Source organism: Protopterus annectens, chromosome 9.part0 (assembly GCF_019279795.1).
Source record: "Protopterus annectens isolate FY-2018-M chromosome 9.part0, PAN1.0, whole genome shotgun sequence".
Lineage (NCBI taxonomy): Eukaryota > Metazoa > Chordata > Ceratodontiformes > Protopteridae > Protopterus > Protopterus annectens.
This window is the reverse complement of record NC_056743.1, coordinates 291,773,853-291,801,001: the sequence shown is the minus strand read 5'-3', so window position 1 is coordinate 291,801,001 and position 27,149 is coordinate 291,773,853.

Here is a 27,149-nt window from a genome sequence, read left to right as displayed (position 1 = left end):
AAGCCTATCCAGTCATCTCACAAGCTATTTGTATTTTGTGTGTCTGTCACTGCCATGTGTGAGAGCACCTAAGAGAGCACTGTCTCCAACCTCCACTAGAGGTCAATGCAGGAGATGCCCATAGGTCTACCCACCCAGGGATGGTAATGCACATTCCTCTCTGCTGCTATGTCAGATTCCCTCATAGCTGATCAAAAAAAGGTCACCTGGGTCACAGCGAGGGCTTTATCAATCTACCAAATCTGAGTGGCTAATCCGTTTAATCAAAGTTTGTTGAAACAGCATATCATCTCTGAAATTCTACAGTGTGCTATGTATAAATCGTGTTATAGGACCTTATAAGGAAGAAATGTAGCTAACTTGTATGCACAAATGGATGTTGCGATACCCTCTAAATAGTATGAACTCCAATATATCACCAGCACTCCGACATATGATGATGGAATAGTCCCTATGGGGCTAAGATTTTTTAAGATTCCTATGGGAGTCGATTTAGATGATAGTGTTAAGGATGAATGTACTGAAATGTTTGACCAGTTTGGATTTACTTTTATGAAATTCATCATGAAATGTAATGATAAAAAAATATGTGCACTGTTAATAGAATTGGAGGAATTAAACAATGTGATACAGAATGATTTAATGTACGAAGAATGTGAAATGTTTTTGGAATCACAGTACACTTGGGTAGAGACACAGGTAGTTAAACAGCATGAACGGAAGAGTAAAAAAATGCAAAGAGACCTAGAGCAATATAAAAAAGGCTCTGCATACAGGTGGGAGAAAAGTACTAATAATACCAAATTTAATGGTGCATATAGGAAAAACGTTTATAACAGAAAGCATTCTACCAACATGAGTAAACAAAGGTTAGGTGAGGAAGTCTATACAAGACAGGAGGACAAGGTATTTCATCATGGACAAGGGCATGAAAATGCAGATTATTTTTTAGGGGAGGAATGGGAATGGAACAGAAAAGACCCATTAAGGACAGGAGACAGATGGGAGAAAGTGAGAGGCAACCGGAAAAGACAATATACGGATTAATGGGTACAAAGGATGATGGCATTGTAAAAATTAATGAAATAGTCAGTAAAAGAAATGAATTCTGCATATATAACTACACTAACATGGTGTTAAAAAAACAACACTTTTCCTTACTAGCCAAGGGTATGAAATTTATACCGGAAGAGAAGTTGAATGTAGTAGATAATATAATAGAGGTAAAAAAATATGTGAGGAAATTAAATTTAAAGTTGTTTTTTAAGGACAAACCTAGCATACAGAGACAAGAATTCAGGTTAATGAGTTCATTTACACCCCCCTTGAATAATTTGTTAGGCATATATGAGAAAATGGTGATAGATGAAATTTACAAATATGGAAAGGAAAAAGGAAATAAAAAATATGGATATAATTTGAGCAAACAGGAAAAAGAAGTGTTACATGAAATGCAAACAGACCACTCCCTAAGGATCATGAAACCTGATAAGGGAGGGGGGGCAGTATTATACAATAAAGGAAGATATATAAGTAAAATGAACGAAATATTAACAGATTCAGGAAATTACGACATTATATCTTTAAATGAGGTGAATATAGGACACCATAAGGTGGATTTAATTTTGGAAGACCTATTAATAGAAGAAAGAATAGATGGTGAACTCTATAAATATTTAAAAGTGGAATATCCGATTATAGGGACCATCATAGGGATACCAAAGGTCCACAAGGATATCCAAAACCCCCCCTTCAGACCCATAATCTCAGGAAGCTTTTCCAAAACATTCCCATTTGGAAAGGTGGTAGACAGATGGCTCAAACCAATTTATAGGAATATCCCGCAGATCATAATAGATTCATGGGACTTCCTTAGGAGGTTAAAACTGGATATAGCAAAAGGAGCCAAGTGGTTGGTCACCATCGACGTGGTTGACCTTTTTTCAAGTATCCCTAAAGAGGAAGGAATGGAAAGGTTTCAGGACACAGTAAAGAGAAAAAGTAGCTTATCATGGGAAAGAGTGTTAATACTCATGGAGTTCATGGATATAGTATTGTCTTACAATTATATATTGTTTGAAGGAAAATACTATAGACAAAAGAAGGCCATGGGGCAGCATGCCCCATGTTTGCTAACCTGTTTTTGACAAGTTGGGAAGAAGAGTATATATTGAATACTGAGTGGGCATCCTATTTTGGATGCTATTTTCATTTCTTGGATGATATATTTGTTGCTTGGAATGGTAATGAAGTAGACCTGGAAAAATTTAAGATTTACTTAAATGGTTGTAGTGAAGAAATAAAATTCACTTTTAGTCAAAATCCAAATACCTTACCATTTCTGGACACAAGGATAACATTAGAGGAGGGGAGATTTAAATCCAACATTTACAGGAAAAAGACTTTCAGTAATTCTTACTTGGACTATCAAAGTTGCCACCCTTTAGTGCAGAAAAGATGAGGAAGGGGCCAATGCATAAGAGTGGCTAGGATGACATCAGACAAAAAGGACTTACAAAGAGAATTAGAAAAGTAGGGAGTACTTTTAGATAGAGGATACCCCATTCACATTCACAAGTGGATGACTAATAATGTATGTCACGAGTGAATGGGGTAGGAAGTACAAGCCATTATTAGGAAAGGGGGATATTCCATTGAAGGATGTGAATGTGGAAGTAGAAATAGTAGAGGGCCCAGTTAATAAGAAATCAGGGGAAGAATACAGTAGGGCTTGCGTACTACAATACAGCAAGCACAGTGGGGAAATTAGGAAAATATTAGATAAGCATTGGAATATCACTAGGATTGATGGAGAAATTTCAAAAATGATGGGGGAGAAACCATTATGTGTATTTAAGAATGGGAACAACATGAAGAAACTATTGGAAAGGAAAATACAACCTACAGAATTAAATACCAAAGGCACATACAAATGTGGGACGTGCAGACAGTGTCAATACATTTTAACAGTCCCGTGTATGGAATTAAAGGACATCAATAGAACCAAAGTAAGGTTTGAAAGAGGGAACTGTAGGTCTAGGCATCTGATATACCTTGCTAAGTGCACAAAATGCACAGCCTTTTATGTGGGAAAAACTACCAGATGCCTTAGAAATAGAATATACGAGCATCTTTATGGTATACAAAGGAAAGATGACAGAAATGCTCTATGGAGACATATAAATGACAATACTGAATGCACGGGGTTTCTTTTTGGAATATTAGAATTAGTTAAAGCCAATCCTAGGGGTGGAAACATCAAGAAGAAAGTAGCGGAAAAGGAGGTTATTTGGCAAATTAAATTAAATGCCTCAGAGTCCCCAGGTATAAATGAATATCTATCTATAAAACCTATAATAGAAGCCCATATGAATTAATTTAAATTAAATTAAAACAACACACACATATAGGCTTATTAGTAAAAGTTGTTCAACGTATGCATAATAATCTTGTTTTTAATCTCTTGTTGTTATTTATAGTTAGGTTTAGGTGTATATAAAGTAGTATAATTTTTTAGAAAGTATCAACTTATAGAATGAACATGTAGAGTGAAAATGAAAAAATGTTTTTATCAAATTCAAGATATGCACTAGCACTTTAAGGCATTAATTGAACCATCATGTGACTTGAACAGAATGTATTTAAGTAAGGTTAATATGTAGTAGTATTGTTCTGAGGAAGTCTTATTGATGAAAGCGCTTAACCGAATGGTTTTTATCTGTTTTTTACAATAAAAAGTCTATTTTTGGTCTATGTCGGAGTGCTGGTGATATATTGGAGTTCATACTATTTAGAGGGTATCGCAACATCCATTCAGTTTTGGTTTTGCAACTGTTTGACTGTTTATACCTTATTGGCATTGTATGCACAAATGTTGTCTTTGTTGGACAGTTATACTACTTCTTTGTAACACCAAACAATTAATCTCAGGAGGAGTTGGGAAACATTTTTTTGAATGCTGTGAACATTACTGGCAGATCAGACGTGGTGCCAATAACTCCAGCGGTATGAATGAATGCATCATTATCACTAGTGTTCTTAAAATGAGGCAGCAAGATATAAATGATTGATATTTATTTCTGTTTTAAAAATTGTTTTACAAAAATGTCAATCCTTGTATAGCATTTTGTATTATAAATGTCCATGGCTATAATTTATCATGGGATTTTTTTTATCACATGATGTTTTAGAACATGACTTTTATCACATGATTATTGTGTATTTAAAATAGAGTGTGTTTTAGAGCTTTGTTATTACTTGAGTATTGGTTTTTAATAACAAAAATATTAAAACAAAGTTCCAATAAAATGAGTTCTTTGGTGAAGACAAAACATATTTTTTGTTCTGCGGAGATCAACCTAACAAACCCAGGTCACCTGGGTCATATTCAGGGCTTTATGACAGTAGAGTGGCTAATCTGTTTAAATAAAGTTTGTTGAAATACCAAATTATCTCTGAAATTCTTCATTGTCGTATGTGTAAGTCATGTTATGGGACCTTAAAAAAACTGTAGCTAACGTATATGAGCAAACGCTGTTTTTACTAGACAATTACACTGATTCTTTGCAACAAAGAAAGATTAATTTCAGCATTTGTGCATAAAAGCCAGGAGCATACATATAGCATTATGAAGTCCGATGAAATCTGATTTAGCATCTTGTATAGATGTGAATGTACATTCTGTGTGAATGACAGCGCTGCTTAAAGCTCAGAGAGTTAAAAAAACATTGCCTATGCCATCTACTGCAATTAAGGATTCAGGTTTAAAAATTGGCTGTAAAACACAAAAAAAAAAAAAAAAAAAAAAAAAAACATGCATGAAACATGTTCTTCTGACTAACACTAGCATATTGCTGAAAGAAAACCTGTTCCTTTTCCAACTAATGCCAAAAGTTTGTCAGTTATTTCACATTAATAAGTTGTTGGCTGTGTCTGGAAATTTCTGGTCTGATTAAAAACATTTTATTAAAGATAAGCATATTTCCATTCTAATGCTAACACTTCACTGAAGGGATACCAGCTGATAGTTTCAACACCAAAACAAACAGTGTGTGTGTTTCATTTTCTTTTTTTTTTTTTTTTTGGGTCAGACCTGTCAACCTCTTAGTGCAAGAAATCTGGACAAATCCTAAAATAATGGGGGAACAAAGGCCCAACGATAGGGACAGATTTTAAATATTGCTCTTATAAATTTAGAAAGTTGCTAAAATAACAGGATTTTTGTTATAATAAATTATCTGAAGGCTATAAAGTCTGAAACTCAAATTTATGTCATTATTTGGTGTCTTTAATCCTGACTTTCTGCCAGAAAACTACAAATTGTATGTGGACTAGACATAAAATATGAAACAAAAATCTGGATTCTGCGAAAATCTGGAAAGTTGCAAGGTATGGAGCTGAATGTGACATTTAGCAAGGACTACACTAGGATGTCATAATGAATTACTATCAAAAGCAGTTATTCTCTCTGCAGATTAACATGTGATATACATATTCCATTTACCCATTTATTTATTATTATTACTTTTTAATTAATTTTCATACAATTTCATCACATGGGGATTTGATGCTATCTCATTTGAACTTTTTTTAAGTACTTTTATGGATTTTTTCATCTGTTGGGCATTTCTTCTATTATCATTAGCTTAGGAGTAATTTTTGTAAGGAATATATTTTTTGTTTATTTATGGTATTCAACTTTATTTTGGAATGCATAGTTATAAAGTAAGGGTGGAGACAATAATGGTGTGTACTTTTTTTATAGATTAAGTTTTCTATAATTTTCTATTGTGTGAGTGTGATAAGAAAAAACAAAGTTGCAAAATTTGTGTATATTATAAATATGTACTACAGCCATTGCTACTTTAATACTGTTTCGCATTGACAGTTTGTATTCCTCCAATAACATATTGTATCTAAAGTCTAATTTGAGTGTTTGAGATGACATACATACTTTCTACGATTGCCATATTTTACAGATAAAAGGTTTCCTGCATGATTAAAATGATATGTATACTAAAGTATTTGAGACGTCTGTTTGCTATTATTGGGTAATCAGAATTGTGCATCATGACATGGTGTCGGAGGTGGAATTTTCTTTAAAGAAAAAAAAAATCCAAAAATGCCATACCAGTTACAAAACTGCACTAGTAAACCAAAATGAATTTACCGAGCCAAAATTTCCAAATTGATTTATCAAAAATAGGCTGTTTTACCACATGAAGTGAAAGTTTTACTGATATGCCCACCTTTCAGACAAAGGAAACGGAATACCGATAAAAGGGGCAATGTTTAGTCCACCTGCAGCATTTGATTTCTTACAGCCAAATGGCTCATTTGCATGATTTAGAGTGGTGACCAAGCTATGTAAAAAAATCAGAAAAAATCTATGTAAATACCGTATATTTTATGGGCAGGGAGCCATTTACAATATACAGTTCCTTTTCATTCTTAGAGGGTCAGAATGTTTCACGGGAGTCAATAAGTAATCAACTCAATGAATGTTTTGTGACAAAAACAAATACAATACATGAAAGAGTGTGTTTGCACAGAGGTGTACAAGACAAACGTGACTGGGCTGAAGCTTTTATAAGGTGCTTGTATGAACAAGCTGAAAACTCAGAGTCTAATGGCACAAAATATGAACTTACCAGAGACAGAACTGACTGGGCTGACTGATATAGAAGCATTTCAGAAGATACAGCTTGAAATTAATTTGATTTCAGAAAAAGCCAAGCAACTAGTCAGAGAGGTAATAATATTAAAAAAAGCAGAATGGCATTTTAAGTAAGCAAACAATATCTCTGAGGCAAAATGCAGCTAGAATGTGAAGTTTAAAAGGAGACATAATTCTAGTCAGAATGAGCTTATCCGCAAGAAGCAGATCATGTGCAAGTTTGGAAAATGCATGAAGCATGTCTGTTATAATTCTGAGTCAGAGTAGGGAGCAATGGGTCTAAGAGATGTAAAGAACTCTGTCACTTTCCTGTCCTTTGTAAGACAAATCTAAATAATGTTGCTATGTCTGGAAAAAATAAAAATAATGTTCAGAGAGTGTTTTTCCAGAGTTCAGTCAATACTAGGGTTGCCGTCTTATGCTGTTTGATAACTAGACCATAGCTAAACCCCTTGCACCACTCTCATCTCTACTTAGCCCGACCCCTTCTCCATCTTGTTAAAGAAAGATATACTGTGAGCATAGGGAAATGCTTACATTTCAGCAAAGTAGCAGAAATGTTAACTACAGCCCCAGTATTAATGTACTATGATGTCATTGAAATTATAGTAGAGAGTCAATATTGTTTACTATGGCTTAAAATATATGACCAAGTATTAAGTACCATTGAGTATTGCTCTAAAATGGTGACCAATGCTAAAGATGCCTGCAGCCTGAAGAAGAAGAATGCCTTACAAGTATGTGGGCATGTAATATCTTCTTCAGATGCGAAATATGGCAGAAGTTTTCAACTTCAGCCTGACCATAAACCATTATTTATGACAGGGATGCCAGGGATTATTAATCAGCCTAAGGACTTTAAAATTCAGAGCAATCCAAGTGATTGGAAAGCATCTAACTGCTGCAGATGTGTTATCCAGAAATCAAATTTGTGATCAATCCTTTACCTGATACTAAAAATGATATCCATGCCTATGTGCAAGGCATAATGTTGACTAGACCTGTATTGACTAAGAGACATGAAAAGTTAACACAAAAAATTATTCCAACTTCCAAGCCATTATTGTTTGAAAAGGATGGCTAGATTGCTAGTCACATACCAAACATCTCATGCATAACTACTTTACAGTCCAATACCATCTATCAGAGCATGATGACCTATGATATTAATAACAGTGGGATGACGTGCTACATCAAATGCACAAAGGTGATCAAAGTCTCAAAAAAGATCAAGACAAAATGTCAGTATGGTGGCCAGATATTGATCAACATATGGTCAATCAACTGTCTAATCTGAATTCTGTATTGTTAATAAACCAACTCAAAAGAGAGAACCATTGATACTAAGACCCTTACCTTAAGGTCCTTGGTAGAAGATAACTGCTGACTTGTCAGAGTCTTAAGGCAAAAGTTGTTTTGTTGTTGCAGAAATGATACACTGCTAAGAGAGCAGTTCAAACAGCTGAAAATATATAAAGACCGTCTGATCCTCACAGAGCACTCATGTTATACTGAGCTACTCCTCACAGTTCACATGAGTAAACACTTTTCAGCTAATGTTTGGGAGAGAAATAAGAACGGACACGCCAAGTTTACAATAAAAACTTCATCCAAAAACTACTCCATGGAATATAAATAAATCATGACAATTGAGCTATTCTGCACAACTACTACATATCTTTCAACAAAGTCAGTCTGTCTGCCTAATCTTAGGGAAGATAAAAAGTAGAATGCAACAGGTGTTAAGGTGCAGAAAACTACTGAATCAAAGCTTTACAAGGTGCAAACCAAAGATGGTGGCATAGTCTGACAATATTGAAGGCATATTCATGGATTTCCTAATAAGAGTTATACTAAAACCAGTTTTCCAGAAAACACATCTAGTGACTTTAAGATGAGAGTAAACATGTCCTTGTCAAATATGACCATTCTTGTTTCTTCACATGTGCTATCTCAACCAAATATTAGGGGCAAGAGTGGACGTTCAAAATTCACTGCCAGTAATGACACACCACCTGCTGTCTAATCAAAACAGTTTTGCAGGACTGTTCTTTATCCTATTAACTCTTGCCAAATGACTGCAAAAGTAGTATTGTTAATTATAATAACTTGCCTCAGTTTTACTTCCACAGGTTCCAATTTGTTTCTGGGATGCAATGTCAAATTACCAAACAGTTGCTGAAACTAACAGAGTCATATGGACAGATAAGTATACATACAGTTTCTTGTTTGGTTTGAATGGGTAGTGATGTTTTCTCAAGATGATTTTCAGAAATAATCATACCAATCATATTTGTTGTTGTTGTGTCTTTCGGCTTTTCCTGGTTAGGGGTCACCACAGTGGAACTCCTGTCTGCTAATGATTGGCAGTAGATTTTTACGTGCCGAGTTGCCGGCCCTGACACACAACCTTCAATGAAGGTACGCCCATTCACGCATGTCTCCACACACAAGACTCTCTAGCTGAGAATCGAACAGGACGTCTTACTGTGAGGTGACAACGCTACCACAGCACCCCCCACCGCAGTTATACTAATCATATTTGATCTTCCCAAAGCATAATTTTAACATTTACAAATACCAATCATATTTGTAAATGTTAAAATTATGCTTTGGGAAGATCATCCCAGAGTGCTGAAAATATGGTACATTGATTGTGCACCTCCATAGTATGCAATTTACTGCATTGGGTGGGTGTAATTCTAAGTATATTAAATAGCTAGAGTATGAATATATTGGGAATATGTTCTAAGCCACTGGTACTTTAATACTACAGTACTGCATAGCCATTTTAAGGGTGTATGTGTCTAATAATGCATTGTATATATAGTCCACTTCCAGTGTGTTCAAGATGACTGAAATGTTAAAAGAGATTCTATAAAGTTGCCATTTTGTGTAGAAAAATAAATGTTACCTGTCTGATTACAATGCTGACATAACTTGATATTTCTGACACTGCTATTTTTTTTATTACTGGGAAACCAGAGGTTTACATCATGCCAGTGGAAGAGTATTTTTTATTATTATTGCATTTTCTGTTTTGGGTTCAGTGTATTTAGGGCAGGGGTTTCAAAATCAAATAACTTGTGAGAAAAAAGTTCAGTAAAGCAACCTTTTGAACTGTAGTGATGGAAAAAATGTATTATTCTGTGGACTGCAGGAAGATCAAGTCAGTCAGTACTTAAGGAAATAAATAGAAACAGTTCGCTGGAAAGCCCGATAGTAAAACAAACTCAAATACTTCAGCAACATAATGTGAAGCAGAGTTCACTGATGCTGTGAAGGAGTGAAGGCAGAAGAAGAAAAGGAAAGTAGAGGCTAAGCTGGACAGAAAGCATTAGTGAAGCAATAAATATGAATTTGCAAGAATGAAAAGAAACAATTTTTGACCAACAAACCTGGTGTGCAAAAATCCTTGCAGTCACAAAGACTTTGGCATGCATGAATGAATGAATGAATGAATGAATGAATGACTAAAGAAAAACAAGTGAATTATTGTGTCCTTTGTGGCTGGACTAACTATGATACTGAACCTTAGAGAGCTGGTTTGGACAGTTCCCTATTGAAATGTCAGCACTCAAAAAGCCAACTGCTGAAAAGTTGAAAAAAAAAAAAAAAACTGGAGAAGAGCGAATCTCGAAAATTACTCTTTTCCTTAAAACCTCTTTTTGCAAAGAACTCCCAGCACCCTATGAACTTATATATACCAACTCCGAAATAGCCATACCTCAGACTTGTGTATGTAATCCAATTTTGTGGCGATTCAGTCCCCACATTTCAAAACCCACTCTAGCAGGTCCCAACATTTCAAATGGTTATTGGTTTGGATACAATTTAAACCTACAGTGAAATTTCTTTTCTGATTATCCACACTAGGAAAGTAAAATCTATATTGCACTTGATTTTGTTCTGTTCTTTCTGTTTAACAGCTTAACACGAAAGCGCTCATTTTTGTCTCCAAATAAAAGATTTGTCCTCTACAAGTGCTGCTAGTGTGTTTCGCTTGGTCTTCATCTGTATTGCAGTGATTTGGATGTTCCTACGCGTTTTGATACTACACTTGTTTTTTGCGCTTAACTTTAACTGCAATATTTTGTTCATTAACTTACTGTGGTTGAGAACCCATGGTCATTCCAAGTGTCCACCCCTTATGTTAATTTGACCACAAGGTTCCTTCTCTCTTGCTTTTCATTGGTATTGTCAGTAAAGAAAAAAATATGTAATCGGTGAATTCAATCCCTTTCAGCTATTGAACACTTTTACCCTCCAACTGTATTCCATAGACTTAGAATACTTATTGCCTACCCATCCAACCACTGCACTTATTATAATTTGTCTTTGGAAGCTCCTCCCCATCTCCTGCCATCTTATCTGCTTATGCTAGTGAGCACTAAAAGATCAAACTGGGATTCTCCTTTCCTAAGACTGTTAAAAGTGTGAGCTACCCTCTTGTATCATTATGCCTGCTTGGTTTACAGTGAAATACCTAGATGCATTAACTCCTTTCTTTCCGTCTTCTTTTTAAAATCTTCAAAACCTCACAGGAGAGCCTCTTGAATATATTCTCTTATTCTGCCATAGCTGCATATGTCCTCCCCTATATTTACTTTGCTAGAGTAAACACTGGAACAGATAGTTTCATAGTTTCATAGTTTAGTACTAGGCTATCTGCCCTGGGGCATTTGTGAGCCTAGCCATAATGATGTGGCTTTCGCCACCCCATGAAATGGTACAAAAATGTACAGAATAGATTTAGAATACTGTGCCTCTGTCTAGTAATGACACAGTGAAGGTCCCCTTATATAATAGAATTAGTTTACTGTGCCCCTGTCTAGTAGTGACACAGAGGTGACTCTCCCATCCACTCATCAAGATTTCTCCTGAAGAGAGTTAGTGAGGGGCTCTGCCTAACATGAACTGGGATTCTGTTCCAGAGCATGGGAAGCCTCTGGGTTATGAATCTATCCCTCCAGCATGTCCTATTCATACTTGTGCCGAGGTTTAAGTCTTTAGCTCTCGTGGTTCTGATGGATTTGGATTTTTTGAGGTGGAGCATGTCCATCAGTTCCTGATTGGACATGGCCTTGTACATCAGGCACAGATCACCTCTGAGCAGGCGGTATGCTACTGAATAGAGCTAGAGTTTCTTTAGTCTGGCAGAATAAGACATATGTTGGAGACCCTTGATCCTCTTGGTGAGGTACTTTTGTGGTCTCTCCAGCTGTTGCAAATGCCGGGTGAGGTACATACCAAATGGGGCATTGTACTCAATCATGGGTCTGATGAGGGAGGAGTATAGGGGTACAATGACATCCTTGGATCTGGATGTGAATCCCTTCATGATAAGGTGTGCAAGGTAGAATGTCTTTCTAACCACTTTGGCAACATGGGTGTCAAATGAGAGGTCGCTGTCGACTTGGGTCCCTAGGTCTCTGATTACTTTTTCCGTACTCAGTGGGTTGCTGTTTATGTGATAATTTGTGGGTACTTTGTTTTCCCCAAAGGGGATGACTATACATTTTTTGGCATTTAGTTTAAGGCCATGACTCCAGCACCAGTTGTCCGTTTCTGTGAGGCCTTTTTGTAGGATGTATGTGTCCGCTGGTGTATCGACTATGGCACCTAGTTTGCAGTCATCTGCGAACTTTGTCAGCCACAACCCTCCCATGTTTGCTTTAACATCTGAGAAATAAATGCTGAACAAGAGGGGTCCCAGGACAGATCCCTGTGGGACACCACTTGTGAGTGGCTTTGAGTCTGACATTGCACCAGTGATTTTTAACTTTTTGGGTTCTGTCCTTTAGCCAGTTTGCAACCCATCTAGTGACATAAGGGTTTACATTTAAGCTGTTGAGCTTATCTATGATGTCGGAGTGGGGTATTGTGTCGAAGGCCTTAGCCAAGTCCAGGTAGGCTGTATGGACTGCTTTGCCTTCATCAATGGCTCTAGTGACTGTTTCGAAAAAGTCAACCAGGTTCAAAAGGCAGGACCTGCCCTTTACAAAGCCGAACTGGGTGGGATCAAGTGTCTGTAGGTCCCCAATGTCTCTGTTTATGAGTTCCATAATGATTCTTTCCATAGCTTTGCAGACCAGGCTGGTTAAGCTTATGGGGCGGTAGTTCCCAGGGTCTGTAGAGGTACCCCCTTTGTAGAGTGGGACCACTGTTGCTGCATGCCAGTGTTCAGGTACATATCCTGTAGTAAGGCTAAGGTTAAATAGCATTTTTATGTGCGGGTTTAGCTCCTCTTGGAGTTCACGTAGCACGCAACCCGGGATACCGTCAGGTCCCATTGATGCTGTGTTTATAGCTTTGCTGAGGGCGGCTCTCACCTGGACATCTGAGATGACAGGGAGATTACATTCAGCTGGGATAAGTATTTTTTTCTTTTGCGGGTGAGGGAGGGGAGAAATTTGCACTGAACCGGTCAGCCAGAATGTTGGCAATATCTGTGGGTTCAGTGTATTTTTTTGTTGTTGTGAACTAACTCTGAGCATATCTGAGGGTTTCCGCCCAGGTTTCTAACATAGCTGAAGAAGGCTTTGTGGTTATCTTTAGTGTTCTTAGCAATTTTTCTCTCAAAGTTGGCCTTTGATGTTTTTATGAGAGAACATAGTTTTCTGCTAGTGTTGATCAGAGATGTCTTCCCTTTATGGGATTTTGCTCTGTCGTGCAGTAGCTTCCTTCTTTTGTTATACAATTTGTTAATGGCTGAGGTCCACCAGACAGGACGCTTGCCTTTGGTGGAGAGGGTCTTGGATTTATTTGGGATTGCCTGATCCATGCATTCTTGGAGACGTCCATAGAAAGCATTTGTGAAGGATTCAGCATTGTGGGATGTGGTATCCACTGGCCCAATGGGCTTAAAGGATACCATCTCAGTCTTAAGAAGAGTGAAGTCTGCTTTTGAGAAGTTTTTCACTGTGGTCTTTTGTGCTGGGGGTGGAGGTGGGATATGTATATCCAGGGTGATTAGTTTGTGGTCAGATCTCACTAGTGAGGGGTATACCTCCGGTGTGGAGCATTTTGTCCCCATGTTTGTGATGATCAGGTCTAGTATATTATTTCCCCTAGTGGGAGAGGTGACTAGTTGTTCCAGTGCATTTGAATTTATGAATTCCAGGAACCTTTGGGCTAGGGTGTTAGGGCTAGAACAATGTACCCAATCTATGTTAGGGTAGTTGAAGTCTCCCAGTATGATGGTATTTTGTGATACATTCATATCCTCCAATGTCTTCAGGAAGGCTGAGTGGGGTTCCTGAGATTGGGAGGGTGGTCTGTAACATGCTACCAGTTGTATAGCAGTTTTGCCTATGGTTAGTTGCACCTGTATGGTCTCCGATGCTTCATGTGTTGCTACTAACCTGGAGGTGTGGGTGTCCTTGATGAATATGGACACTCCCCCTCCCTTTGTGGTTCGGCCTGGGTTTTGGGGCCGAAAAGCATGATACGAGGTATAGCCTGGTAGCACTGGGGTGCTCTCAGGAGCCTTGAACCAGGTTTCAGTTACTGCACAGACGTCAATGTTCTCCATACTGAGAAGTGCATCGAATGCCTGCATCATGAGATTTAGACTTCTGGCATTGAGCAGTATTACCCTTAGTTTTTTTCCATTTTTGTTTTCTAAGGAAGTGGGTTTGTCTTTTGAGCCTTGCCTAAAAAAGGCACTATGGGGGTGGCAAGAGCCTTAGCCAATATCCGGAAGCCCAGTGGTGACAGGTGCAAGCCATCCCTTGGGAAGCAGCGTGGCTTGCCCAACATGTCATCCCAAGCAGACAGACATTGGATCCCCTTAGAATGACACCAGTACTTGAGCCAATTATTAAAGCTGATCATCTTGTCTTTGTATTGTGCCATCATTCTTGGTGAGGGCAAGATGCTGCTCAGGGTCAGGGTCATACCAGCCTGGGCTACATAATCAGAGAGCTCCTCTATGTCTCTTTTCATGTAGTCCAGGGAGGTACATCTCAGGTCATTCACGCCAGCATGGACAATGATGGAGTCATATTTGTACTTGCTTTGGAGTGACCTGAGTGCGTGTGTTATGTGGCAGATCCTAGCTCCCGATAGGCAGCTCACAGTCACCCTCTCCTTGTTCAGCCTGGTAAGCGGGACATCAGTGTGTCTGACTATAGAGTCACCTATTACTAGTGTATCAGGCATGGTGTTTGGCCTTAGGGGCTGTGATTGATTGACACACTGATTTATTGAAGTATGTGTTGCATGTGTTTTGTTTTGAGGTGGTGGATTTTTGGATGTCTGCTTTGGGAGCCTCTGTTGTTTTGGTAAGTTTTTATTAGAGCCTCCGAGTATGTCTTTGTGTTTTTATGTGTTTGGTTTGCAGTTGTGGTAGGTCTATGTGGGACTGGGTTTGTTGTGTGTGTGGTTACCATCTCCTCCTGTCTGGTCATGCCAGCCCTGAGTTGAGAGAGTTCAGCCTCCAGTTTGGCTATATAGTTGCATCTCTCACATGTATTTGTGTTTGTTGGGAGGAGGAGAGGGTTGTCTGTGTACATGAGACAATTGTAGCATTGTCTCAAGATACCCAGATTAACCAGCTGAACTGGAGAGGATGCCAGTAATCTACCACTCGACATGCTAGAACAGTATAAGGGAGTGCTGTGCCTTTAAGGGAAGTGGATATTCACAGGGGTGGTAGGTGGATGTACTGCTTACTTTAGTATGAGAGTGCTTACTTAGTAGAGAAGTTTTGAGAACAAGTGCTAGGCTTATAATATAGCGAGTAGTCTGATTATACTAAGAGTAGAGCTTCCTTAAGGGAAAATTTGAAGAGCAGACTTGCCGGAGCCAGAAGAAGTTTAACCTTGTTTAACAGGTGCTGCGCTATGTGCACAATCGCGCAAAGCCACACAAATGCGGATTTTAAACAGGGAACTTCAAAAGAGCTAGAAATGGTCCAAAACAACAAATTACTACAGCTCTTGTGCTGAGGTCACTTCCTACAGGGAAAGGTAGGCTGCTCAAGGCTCCCCACTCCCACTGGTGAGCAAAGAAACTTCCCTCTATCCAAGTAAGGTAATGGACAACACAGGAACTACACCACAGCCCAGAATACAGCAAAGCCTGTAAACTGGTTTAAACTAGTCGAGAAGAGGCGGGAAAACAAGGATTATTTTTTTGTTTTTTTTGTTTTTAGATAGAAAACACACAGAAAATGCAGAAACAGTAATAAATCAGTTACACAGGCTAGCACACTTTAGTGGGCAGCCTCAACAGTTAAATTAAACAAACAAACAAACTTTCGACCAATTTCGACTAAAATGTAACCAAGTGCAGATATTAAATAATGCAGCAAACAGCTAAAAAAAACAGTTTAAATTTGTTTAGGGTAAGCTAGAGAAGGTATTTCAAGTAAAAAAACAGCAAAGATACTTAAATCAAGAAAGTAGTCGCTTTTCTGAGTTCTCTGTAGCTAGGACCACTCTGCAGGACCACGAGGAGCTTGTCTGAGTAGTATAGCCAGAAAAAATGCCCAGAGGTGGATTTTAAACAGGGAACTTCAAAAGAGCTAGAAATGGTCCAAAACAACCAATTACTACAGCTCTTGTGCTGAGGTCACTTCCTACAGGGACAGGTAGGCTGCTCAAGGCTCCCCACTCCCACTGGTGAGCAAAGAAACTTCCTTCTATCCAAGTAAGGTAATGGACAACACAGGAACTACACCACAGCCCAGAATACAGCAAAGCCTGTAAACTGGTCTAAACTAGTCGAGGAGAGGCAGGAAAACAAGGATTTTTTTTTTGTTTTTAGATAGAAAACACACAGAAAATGCAGAAACAGTAATAAATCAGTTACACAGGCTAGCACACTTTAGTGGGCAGCCTCAACAGTTAAATTAAACAAACAAACAAACTTTCAACCAATTTTGACTAAAATGTAACTTTAAGTGCAGATATTAAATAATGCAGCAAACAGCTAAAAAACAGTTTAAGCTTGTTTAGGGTAAGCTAGAGAAGGTATTTCAAGTAAAAAAAACAGCAAAGATACTTAAATCAAGAAAGTAGTCACTTTTCTGAGTTCTCTGTAGCTAGGACCACTCTGCAGGACCACGAGGAGCTTGTCTGAGTAGTATAGCCAGAAAAAAATGCCCAGAGGCGGATTTTAAACAGGGAACTTCAAAAGAGCTAGAAATGGTCCAAAACAACAAATTACTACAGCTCTTGTGCTGAGGTCACTTCCTACAGGGACAGGTAGGCTGCTCAAGGCTCCCCACTCCCACTGGTGAGCAAAGAAACTTCCCTCTATCCAAGAAAGGTAATGGACAACACAGGAACTACACCACAGCCCAGAATACAGCAAAGCCTGTAAACTGGTCTAAACTAGTCGAGGAGAGGCGGGAAAACAAGGATTATTTTTTTGTTTTTATTTTGTTTTTAGATAGAAAACACACAGAAAATGCAGAAACAGTAATAAATCAGTTACACAGGCTAGCACACTTTAGGTGGGTCACTTCTGTTGTTAGACTAATACAGTGTGCTGTCTGCCTTATGCTCACAGAAAGTGAACTAATTGTGAACACTAATAATTCCAGCTGTGGCAATAATTAAGCTGGGGACTTCCTACTCACATAAAAACTTGCCCTGTGAGCTTCAAACACCTCCATTACAATCTTTCACTAATCATGCCAAGATGCCTTATGCTGAGGCTCTAAAATATCACTCCCAAAGCCTCCTAAATAAGAATATTATGTTTAAAAAAATCAGGCCTCTTTTATACCTCATGTATAACTAGCATGAAGAGTCACTCCAGGCACATACATTCCAGAGCTACCACTCTTTTTTCTTTTTTTTTTTCAATAATAATTCTTTATTATTTTTCACCTTAGTCATACAAACATTTGACAGAGAAATACACAGGTAATTTCCAAACAAAGCTTCTAACAACAATCTTACAACATTTATACACTATTTACATGAATGCTTGACCACAGGAGCAACCAATTTTTTTCTGAGATGGATGATTCTATTTTCAAGCACTAAAATGATCTCCCTATTAGTGGAGACTCTATTATGTTGGGTGACTTTATCTACCCTTCAATAAACAGGGATATACCTCCAAATTCCAAGAGTTAATAAACAAAACATCTCTTGACCAAGTAAAGCAATCTGTCAGAAGATGTGTCATCCTTGATTTGATTTTTACAAGTATGGTTAGCTCTTGCACTACTTTGCTTGTATCTCCAGTGAAGTCTAGCCTTAAACCTGTGATGTTTTTCTTTATCTTCCCAAAAGCCCCTACAGCAAAAACACCTGCCAACCTTAACCTACTCTCTGCTGAAATATCAAAATTAATTTTGACTGTACCACCCCTGACATTGATACAACAGTAAGCATCACTGGGGACTTCTACACTTATTTAGAAAAATGCAAATGGCCAGCAGTCCCTAGTAGAACAAAAAATATTGGGGAATTCAGAAATAACCCAGTCTGATGGTCTACCACCAACAATAAACTCTTTAAAAAAAGAACCTCCTTAAGTTATATATTACATCCAAAACCCATCTTTACAAGGAAAATGAGTGACAAAATAAAACGAAAAATAAGCTATAAGGTCCAGTAAAGGAGCCAATGAACATAAGCTGTCCTTTAAAATCAAAGGTAATTATAAATCATTTAACTATGTTAGAAAAACAGAAAACAACACCTTAATTGCACTGAACTTATTAAAAATGAGAATTATTCCGACATAGAAGACACTGTCAAAATCAATGTAGAGTGAGTGCCAACTTCATCACTAAGAATTGTGTCCAAGTCCAAAAATACCTTAATCCTTTACTCCCCCCAAAAGTGCTAGCAAAGACTAAAAACATTCCCTCTGATGGATCTGCCAATATATCTGCTTAATTAAAAGTGTTAGAGATACTCTTTCAGACTCGCTCCTTAAACTGATTCACCTAAATTTAATTATTGGTTTCATCCCTGATGAGTGGTGCACTGCATTTGTGATATCCATGTATAAGGGTGGCTGTACAACGGACGCAAGTAATTAAAGGTCTATCAGTCTTACAATCTTCATTTGCAAAGTCATGAAAGGTGTTAAAGCCGACCTCATCAACTACAGTATCTGAAAAATTATTTGAATTAACTCCTGATAGTTTGGCTTTCTGAAGTGCCAGTCCTGTATGTTGAATCTGGAAAATGTGTGGGATTCACATGGTATAACTTCATCTGGCCAAGGCATTCAACACCATTCCCTATGCTGTCATCATACTGAAGCTGAATGTGTTAACAACTGATCACATCTGATAAGATGGATAAACTCGCTAAAAAAAGAAGTCATTCAGTGTCAGCTGCATGCACCACATCAGACTGTATGATAATGATTGGCAATATCTTTCAGGGCTTGGTGTTGGCACTTCTCCATTTTGTCCTTTACTTCTCTAATCACCAAGCAGAGAACCAAGGCCTCCAGTGAGCAAAATTTGCAGAAAACTGCAAACTGGGGGTTAAGTTACCCTCAGACACCCAAACCCTCCAGTATGAACTCTCCCAAATAAACTTTTGGTGTACTTAAAAATGAGCTTAAACTTAATGCTAAAAAGTGTAGTCTAATCACTTTTATTACATAATGCCTACCATCATCACACTGTATAAACCGCATGCCAGTGCAAAATGAAAATGTATTCAGGGGCCTCACAACTTGGGTTGGTAAGCCACTCACTTTTGACCATCATGTGACAGTCAGGAAATACAGCTAATTATAAAACCAATGTCCTCAAGGTATAAATAGGTAATCACTACTTTATACACATTAATTAGGCCAGTTATTGAGTACAATGCCAACTTCTGGATGCAGCTCACTAAACATAAGAAACAATTAGAATGACTCCAAGGGTTCCTAATAAGAAGGAGCACAGGAGTGGAAGCTCTATCCCTTTATGCAATGTCTGATAGGCTTTAGAAGAGCACTCTGTATCCTGCTTATCATGCCATTACAGATCTGGTTGTCCTGTACCTTCTGAATCTCCATAAGACAATGGCTCCACCAGTAATAGAACCAAGGGCAAAAATCTTTACCAGCAGATAAATAATTCATATAGAAAGGACAGATCTGTAACCCAGCACCTTCCACACCTCTAGAGTAAGCTTCCACATGCATGTTTAAATGTATAGTTTCATAGGTTCATAGGTAGGTACTAGGCTAGTGGTCCAAGGGTCTACGTAAGCCTAGCCAGCAAGGTTCCGTAGCTTACCCTACCCAAGAAAGCTATTTTCCTGTGCCACTGTCCAGCAGAGACACAGAAGTGATCCCCGGGGTGTATTTCCTATTTCCCATCCACTCATCAAGATTTTTCTTGAAGAGTGCTAATGAAGAACTTTGCTTGACATAGATGGGTAGCTTGTTCCAGAGTATAGGAAGTCTCTGGGACAGGAATCTATCCCTCCAGCATGTCCTGTTTATTGTGTTGACAAGGTTTAGGTCCCTAGAGCATGTAGCTCGGAGGGATTGGAATTTCTTTAGGTGTAGCATGCCCATTAGCTCTCAGTTTGGCATAGCTTTATATGTTAGGCAGAGATCACCTCAGAGTAGGTGATATGCTACGTAGTAACGATGGAGTTTTTTGAGGTGATCAGTGTAGGGCATTTGTTTGAGGCCAGTAAACCTCTTTGTGAGGTACTTCGGTGGCCTTTCCAACTGCTGCAGATGTCTTGTGAGGTACATTCCAAAAGGGGCGTTGTACTCTATAATGGGTCTAATGAGTGATGAGTACAGGGGAACAATGACTTCTTTTTTCCTGGATGAGAACACTTTTATGATGAGGTGTGCCACGTAGAAGGACTTCCTGACTACTGTGGCGATGTGACTATCAAAGGAGAGACTACTGTCCACCTGGGTCTGAAGGTCTCTTATCACGCATTTGGTATTAAGTAGATTGCTGCCTATGTGGTAGTTCATGGGTACAGAGTTTTTACCAAAGGGGATGAGACTGCAATTTCTGGCATTGAGCTTGAGGCCATGGCTCTGACACCAGGCATCTGTCTCAGTGAGGACCTTCTGTAGGATGTCCACATCATTTGGGGACTTGACTATGGCTCTTAGTTTGCAGTCATCTGCGAACTTCGTTAGCCAGAGGCCTTCTGTGTTAGCCTGTACTTCAGAGAAGTAGATACCAAACAGGAGAGGTCCCAGGACGGAACCCTGTGGTACTCCACTTGTCACTGCTTTGAGGTCAGATTTGGAATCTGCAACTTTTACAGTGTGGGTTCTGTCAGCGAGCCAGTTGGCAACCCATTTTGTGACATAGGGAATTATACCTACCTAGTTTAGTGACTCACTAGCTTCCTTTAAACATAACCTAGACAACTTGGGAGGTATTCACAAATTTTGTACAACATCGAATGGCATTGCCCTTGTACTGAAATCTGGTATGGCCTAAGGGAGGATACAGGCAAGGCATAAATGGCCGTAAGCCTTAGTGTTCTTGGAATATGCATGACATCTGTCTAATCAATATGTATTAAAAACAAAGACTGTATGATGAAAGAAAACATAGAGCTTTTGTCCATAATACTTGATTGCAATTCATTTATTTTTATACTACAAACTAAATATGCACTCCAAAAACAGTTACAACTTTCCTTTTTTACTGTATTTTTAATATGTATTAGAAAAACATAGTACATCTAAAGGTCACTTTTTAATTATCTGCAGAAAGTACTCAGTTTTCCATAAAGCCAGCCAATGAAAGCAAAGATAATCAATCCTTGGGAACAGCATGAGTTAGGAGTCAATAAGGTGGACACTGATGGGTCGGATTGCTTTCAAGATTTTTTTTTTTTATTTGTAAGGTAACTAACTGCTGTGTGAAAATGTCTTGTAATTTTCTCCTTTGATTTACACACACACACACACACACACACACACACACACACATATATATATATATATATATATATATATATATATATATATATTTCACTATCAAAAAAACAAAGTAAAAAAAAAAAAAAACGTATGAAACATCAAACAGAAACTGCGAATGCCTCCATATTAATTAGGCATAAATGTTGAATCTGATGAACAAATTCAGCATATCAAACAAAACGTCAGTGTAGGTTAAACTCCTACACTGCCATTTATGTTTTAGCAGGGAGGCAAGCCCCCCTGCAGCACCCTATAGGAGGCTGTGCCCCCCACACACACACACCCTACAAACTATGTATTCCAACTCCCAGATCGCACTACAGTGAAGAAAGGGATACATATCCCAGTCTGCACTGTACCGCAATCTCTACGCATAACATTGAGTACATATCAGCGAATGCACATTCTCTGTGCATTCACTGGTATTTATTTTCACTATCATAATGTTCTGCAACACAGAAATTGGCCAACTGCTGTTCATCATTTCCATGTTCGCTGAATCCACCTTCAACATACCATAGTTAGCTGGAAACACTGCATGCAATGAGACTGAGAAACGAAAGTCTTAATTATCCAAGCTTGTGCTGAATAGTTGTCAGTCTCTCTCTTATGGACCAAGTCTTGTGCACTTTTAAGAATGAATTCTCCAAACACTGTAGTTCATTTAATAAGATTTTATTAGATGTTCACAATATCCTGATACTGTCTCCATTAACTGTACCGATAAACAATTCAAGCTGCTGTTCGTCATATTCTGATTGTCCTGAACAAAGTAAACTGACATAGTCTCTAGTTGACTTGTTTTCTGTACTCATGCTCGAGTGTTGGACATCTTCTCTGAAGAAACAGGTTGAATTTACTTACTAATCTTAACTGAACTGCTATCCTGAACACACCATATTATATTGCTTCAGTCCAGTAAATTATTCACTTTTTCTAACCTTGGTCTCAGGCTTTGTCTTGTATGTGCCGAGAGCATTCTGTAAGGTTTTATCTTTCCCTTGCGAAAGGAACACAACAAGAACTGTCTGAAATCTTCCCTTGAGAAACTGTTATTTCAGCAAGGTTAACATTCAGTGGAAGATTCTTTATTGTTTTTCTAAAATGTATGCATAAATGAAACACCTTTTCCTAGCCATTTTATTCTTTACCTTGTCTAATGTCTTATAACTACTGTACAATGAAAAACCCTGATGTAACAGTTGTCTCTCTGAGGTCCCTGATGAAAGTCTACTGGAGCCTACTTCTGTAGTTACCTTACATTTATATTGCTAACTACTGTATTTAGTTTTATGCTACTTGACTTTTAATTTGAAAATAATAAAACATTTTTTTGTAAACCTGCAATTTTAATTTTCACTTGAGCATTTATGGCCTATTTGAAATTAAGTCTCTTAACTTTATGATTTGAAATCACTTTATGATATGAGTAAACTTGCAATTTTAATTTTGACAACTAGGTATCACTTGAGCATTTATGGCCTGTTTGGACTGGAGTCTTTTAAAATTTGTACATTATTCAACCCCCCTTTTGCTGAAGGAAGAGGTCTTGCAAAATTTATTTGTATACTGTACCATGCTTTTTCTGAAACTGGCACTTTTTTGCAACAGAGGTTTCTTAATGTAGGTTAGTCTGCAGACATATTATACACTCCTCCTGAATTTCTTTACATAGTTTTTTGAGTGAGGATTTTAAAACTTATACCTTATAATAGGCCACATTTTTTGAAAACCTACATAACCTAGTAGCTGATGGTTGTACTTAATTAGCTGCTTACAACCTTACTCCCGGGACTGGACTGGCAACTTTGTATTGTGCCCCATTATTAGCATTCCCCTGCATGTCTAGATCTTTGCCAGATTTGCCTCAACTGTTGACCCCACTTGGCTCACCTGTTATACCTTTTACCTTAATTTTTTTACTGCATTGTATATAGATGAAATCCCCTCCTTGGCAGCTTCTTCTGCCACATATTGTATAGCCTATTAAGCATTATGACTATTTTCTGAAAACTAATTGAAATCTGAACTAAAAAGATAACTTTATAAGTGATCTTGAAGCATAATTGTCATATTCTGTGTTAACTTGTGTTTATACATTTTATTTAAATTTGTTTTATAATACTACTTACCTTTTTAACTTTTAGGAATATTTATGAGCTATAATAGTTTACTAAAATCTATACTTTCTGTATTTTAAGTCTATACCCTTACAGTTGGTTAGTGTCCTTAATTTCTGACTACTGTAGAGTGCACTGCAATCTGTAAACGTGCACAGTAAACTAATTACCAAATTAAGCCTGCCCTGTTATGTCTTGAGTGCATTGAATAACTATCATTACCTATTATTTAAATAATAAGCCTGTAAAAAATAATTATGTTACTTTATCCTTAACTAATGACTGAATAATGTAATAAGCCTGTTACAAATAACTCTTTCACCTTACCCTTAACTAATGACTGAATAATGTGAAGTATTTTGAGATTTAACTGAAATGTACTATACTGAACACATAACTGAATAAGAATGTCACATTCTGAAACTTGACTGATATTTACATTAGTATTTACTGAACATTTTAAAAACAGTTGTGTATATTCTGGAAACTAACCAAGCTAAAAGAATATATTTTGCCAGTGTTAACTAAACACAGATAAAAGCATAACTGAAACTGGTACATGTTATATACAATTGTCTGAAAACATGAGAACATTTTGACAGTGTTACCTGAACAGAAATAAACTGGAATCTATCTGAACACAGATAGACTCAAAACTACTACTGCTGTACACATGTTACCATGAACCTGAAAACATGAGAACATTTTGACAGTGTTACCTGAACACAAATAAACTGGAATGCATCTGAACACAGCTAGACTGAAAACATATATACTTGCTTTAACTTTAAACAAACATTGAAGAAATAACTGAAACACAAATAGTTGCCAAATTTTGCTCTGCATTGTTCCAGTCGCTGATGAAGTAAATGAAGGCCTGCTTTAATGTTGAAATGTCCTCTTTATAGTTAGGCTTTTTAAACATCTTCTTTTCATTTCTTGTTTGATTATATTTAGTATCAGGTCCTTAAAATAACATTTGCATTTTTAACAATTTTAATCTGATAGCATTGCTTATTGCCCTGACTTTATTTACATTCTCTAGATGAAATGCAGCTTTAATAACTATAAATTGGCAGTATTGCTTGCTGTGTTGACTTTATTTACATTTTTCTGAATGAAATTAAACATACATTTTTCTGCATGAAATAAACATTTGCTGCTAATAAGCTCTGGCAAGTCTATAGACAAACTGATTTTTTACATTAAATTTTAACACAACACTTAATTTTGACATAATGTAATTTTCCAAAATGGTACTGTCACACTGGGCTGATTGGCTTTATTTAAAAATCTAAACTCCAAAGCTTGCTACTGACTGCAGTTACCTTGGACCTTTTAAAGCCTGATAATGTGAAAACTGTCATGAGTAATGAAATGGATGGTCTGCCATCATTTTTAACTTGGAATAAAGTCAAAGACATCAACTGCTTTGGTGCTGAATTATTATAACCTGTATACATATTTTGAAAATCTGGTATGTCACTGGCAACATTAACCTGAGCTACAGCATACTTTTGATTATCCTTTAGACTCGAACTTTGTGCATTACTGACATCATTTGCCCAGTCATTAACCATAGTGGGGTGGGAGAATGGCATAATGGTTAAGGTGTTTACCTTACAGACACAAGGTGCAGGGTTTGATTCTCACATGGGGCAATTGGCTAGGCTTGAAATGGCCCACAAGGGTAGTTAGCCTAGTACTAATCTATGAACCTATGAACCTTGTATTTGAAAAACTAACATTATTTAAATCAGTAACTTGTTTAGCTTTATTGAAACAACTGGAACTAGGTCATTAATACCAGTTTTTATGTCCAGTATTTAGGACACTGTTACAAAAAAAAAAAAAAAAAAAAAAAACATTTAACTGATGGGACTGGCGAAGTCTGTTTTACTGCTGCAATATCAGTATTTACAAGAAAAATTTAGTTACTGACATCTGATTCTTGCAAAACCTGTTTCTGTCTCATCACTAGATGGACAGCTTTTTTAAGGTCTTGGCTGCAGCAATTGCATTTAACTTGATAGCTGTATCAAGTTTCTGAACTTATTTTAAATGAAAATCAATGTAATAATGTAACACTGTGCATTTTTGCACCTATATACAATCAGTTTTAATTGTTGAACGTTTTACATTTTGTCTTGTGACCCTTAGATTTTAACATACTGTTCAGTGAGTGAAACTCCACCCAGTGCCTCACCATAACCGTTTCTTTAGTTGACATCATTTAATTTTCATTAGTACTGATTGCTGCAAGAATGTGTTATTACAATTTTTTTTTGATAAATAGGAAAACCATAAATGCATTAAAATTGATGCCATATAGCCCTATGACATAATATAGCTTGTTAGGCTGACTGTAATCTGAACTGAGGTATTTGGCAAACTGCCATCTCTGTACAAAACATATACAATCTTAAAGTGATTACATAATGTACTCTTTTATATATAGGATCTGAATTTTTAACTGTGCTGTCACTTTTATAATGTAGCATTGACTTTAAATTTTCCATTCTGTAAACTAGCAAACATTATTATGTCTCTGACAATATTACAGTATTGTTTATGCACTTAACTAATGACTGCTAAACAAAACAATAATACAAAAAATGTATTTGCCAAACTGTAACTGCAAATTCTTTATTCTGCTAATTAATTTGACTGTTAGTTTTGCTATACCTTACAAGACATAGAGGCATACGGTTACCCTTTTTTCTTAAATGACCACACCTAATATGTCTTTCTGAGAACTTTAGCTGTGTCAGCTGAACTGGAATTTATTTTATCTTTAACCCATAAATCTGCATGTTTCATAAAATCTGTGCATTTGTACATATCTCTTTACTGAAGTCTAAACCAGTATATACAGAGCAGTTACACTTTGAACTGTTAGCTGCTGTAATCTTTGACCTTTTAAATTCTGACAAGACCACATTTGTACCTTTTCTATGTGCAACTAAAATTGATTTGTCTGTAAACAATGAAATGACCTTAAACAATGATAGATTAATGTGCTGAGCTCGTACCTCTCAACCTGGAAACATCAAAAATCTGGACAAGGCCCATGAAAAATAGGTACAAATCTGTATGCTCATTAACATCTAATTTGCATACATAATGATGTAACCACACCCACTCCAATGGAATTGTGGGATACCAACTTTCGAACGCAAATTGAAGAATAGACAACCAAAACACGGCACCAGACCAGAGTCCCCCTGCAGCCATTCCAGTGTCCTGTTACCTGGCTATTTGCCCCATTTACCATAAACACTAATGTATGCATACTGCTTTACTTCTACAATGATTTGAATTTTATTTTTACATTTTACAGCACAACAATGCAGAAACACTAAAAGACATCATCTGGTAAACAAAATACTGTCTCACAATGAAAATAGGCTTGACATTAAACTTTGCCCTTGAAACTCACATTCATTGAAACAGCATTGAAATCCACA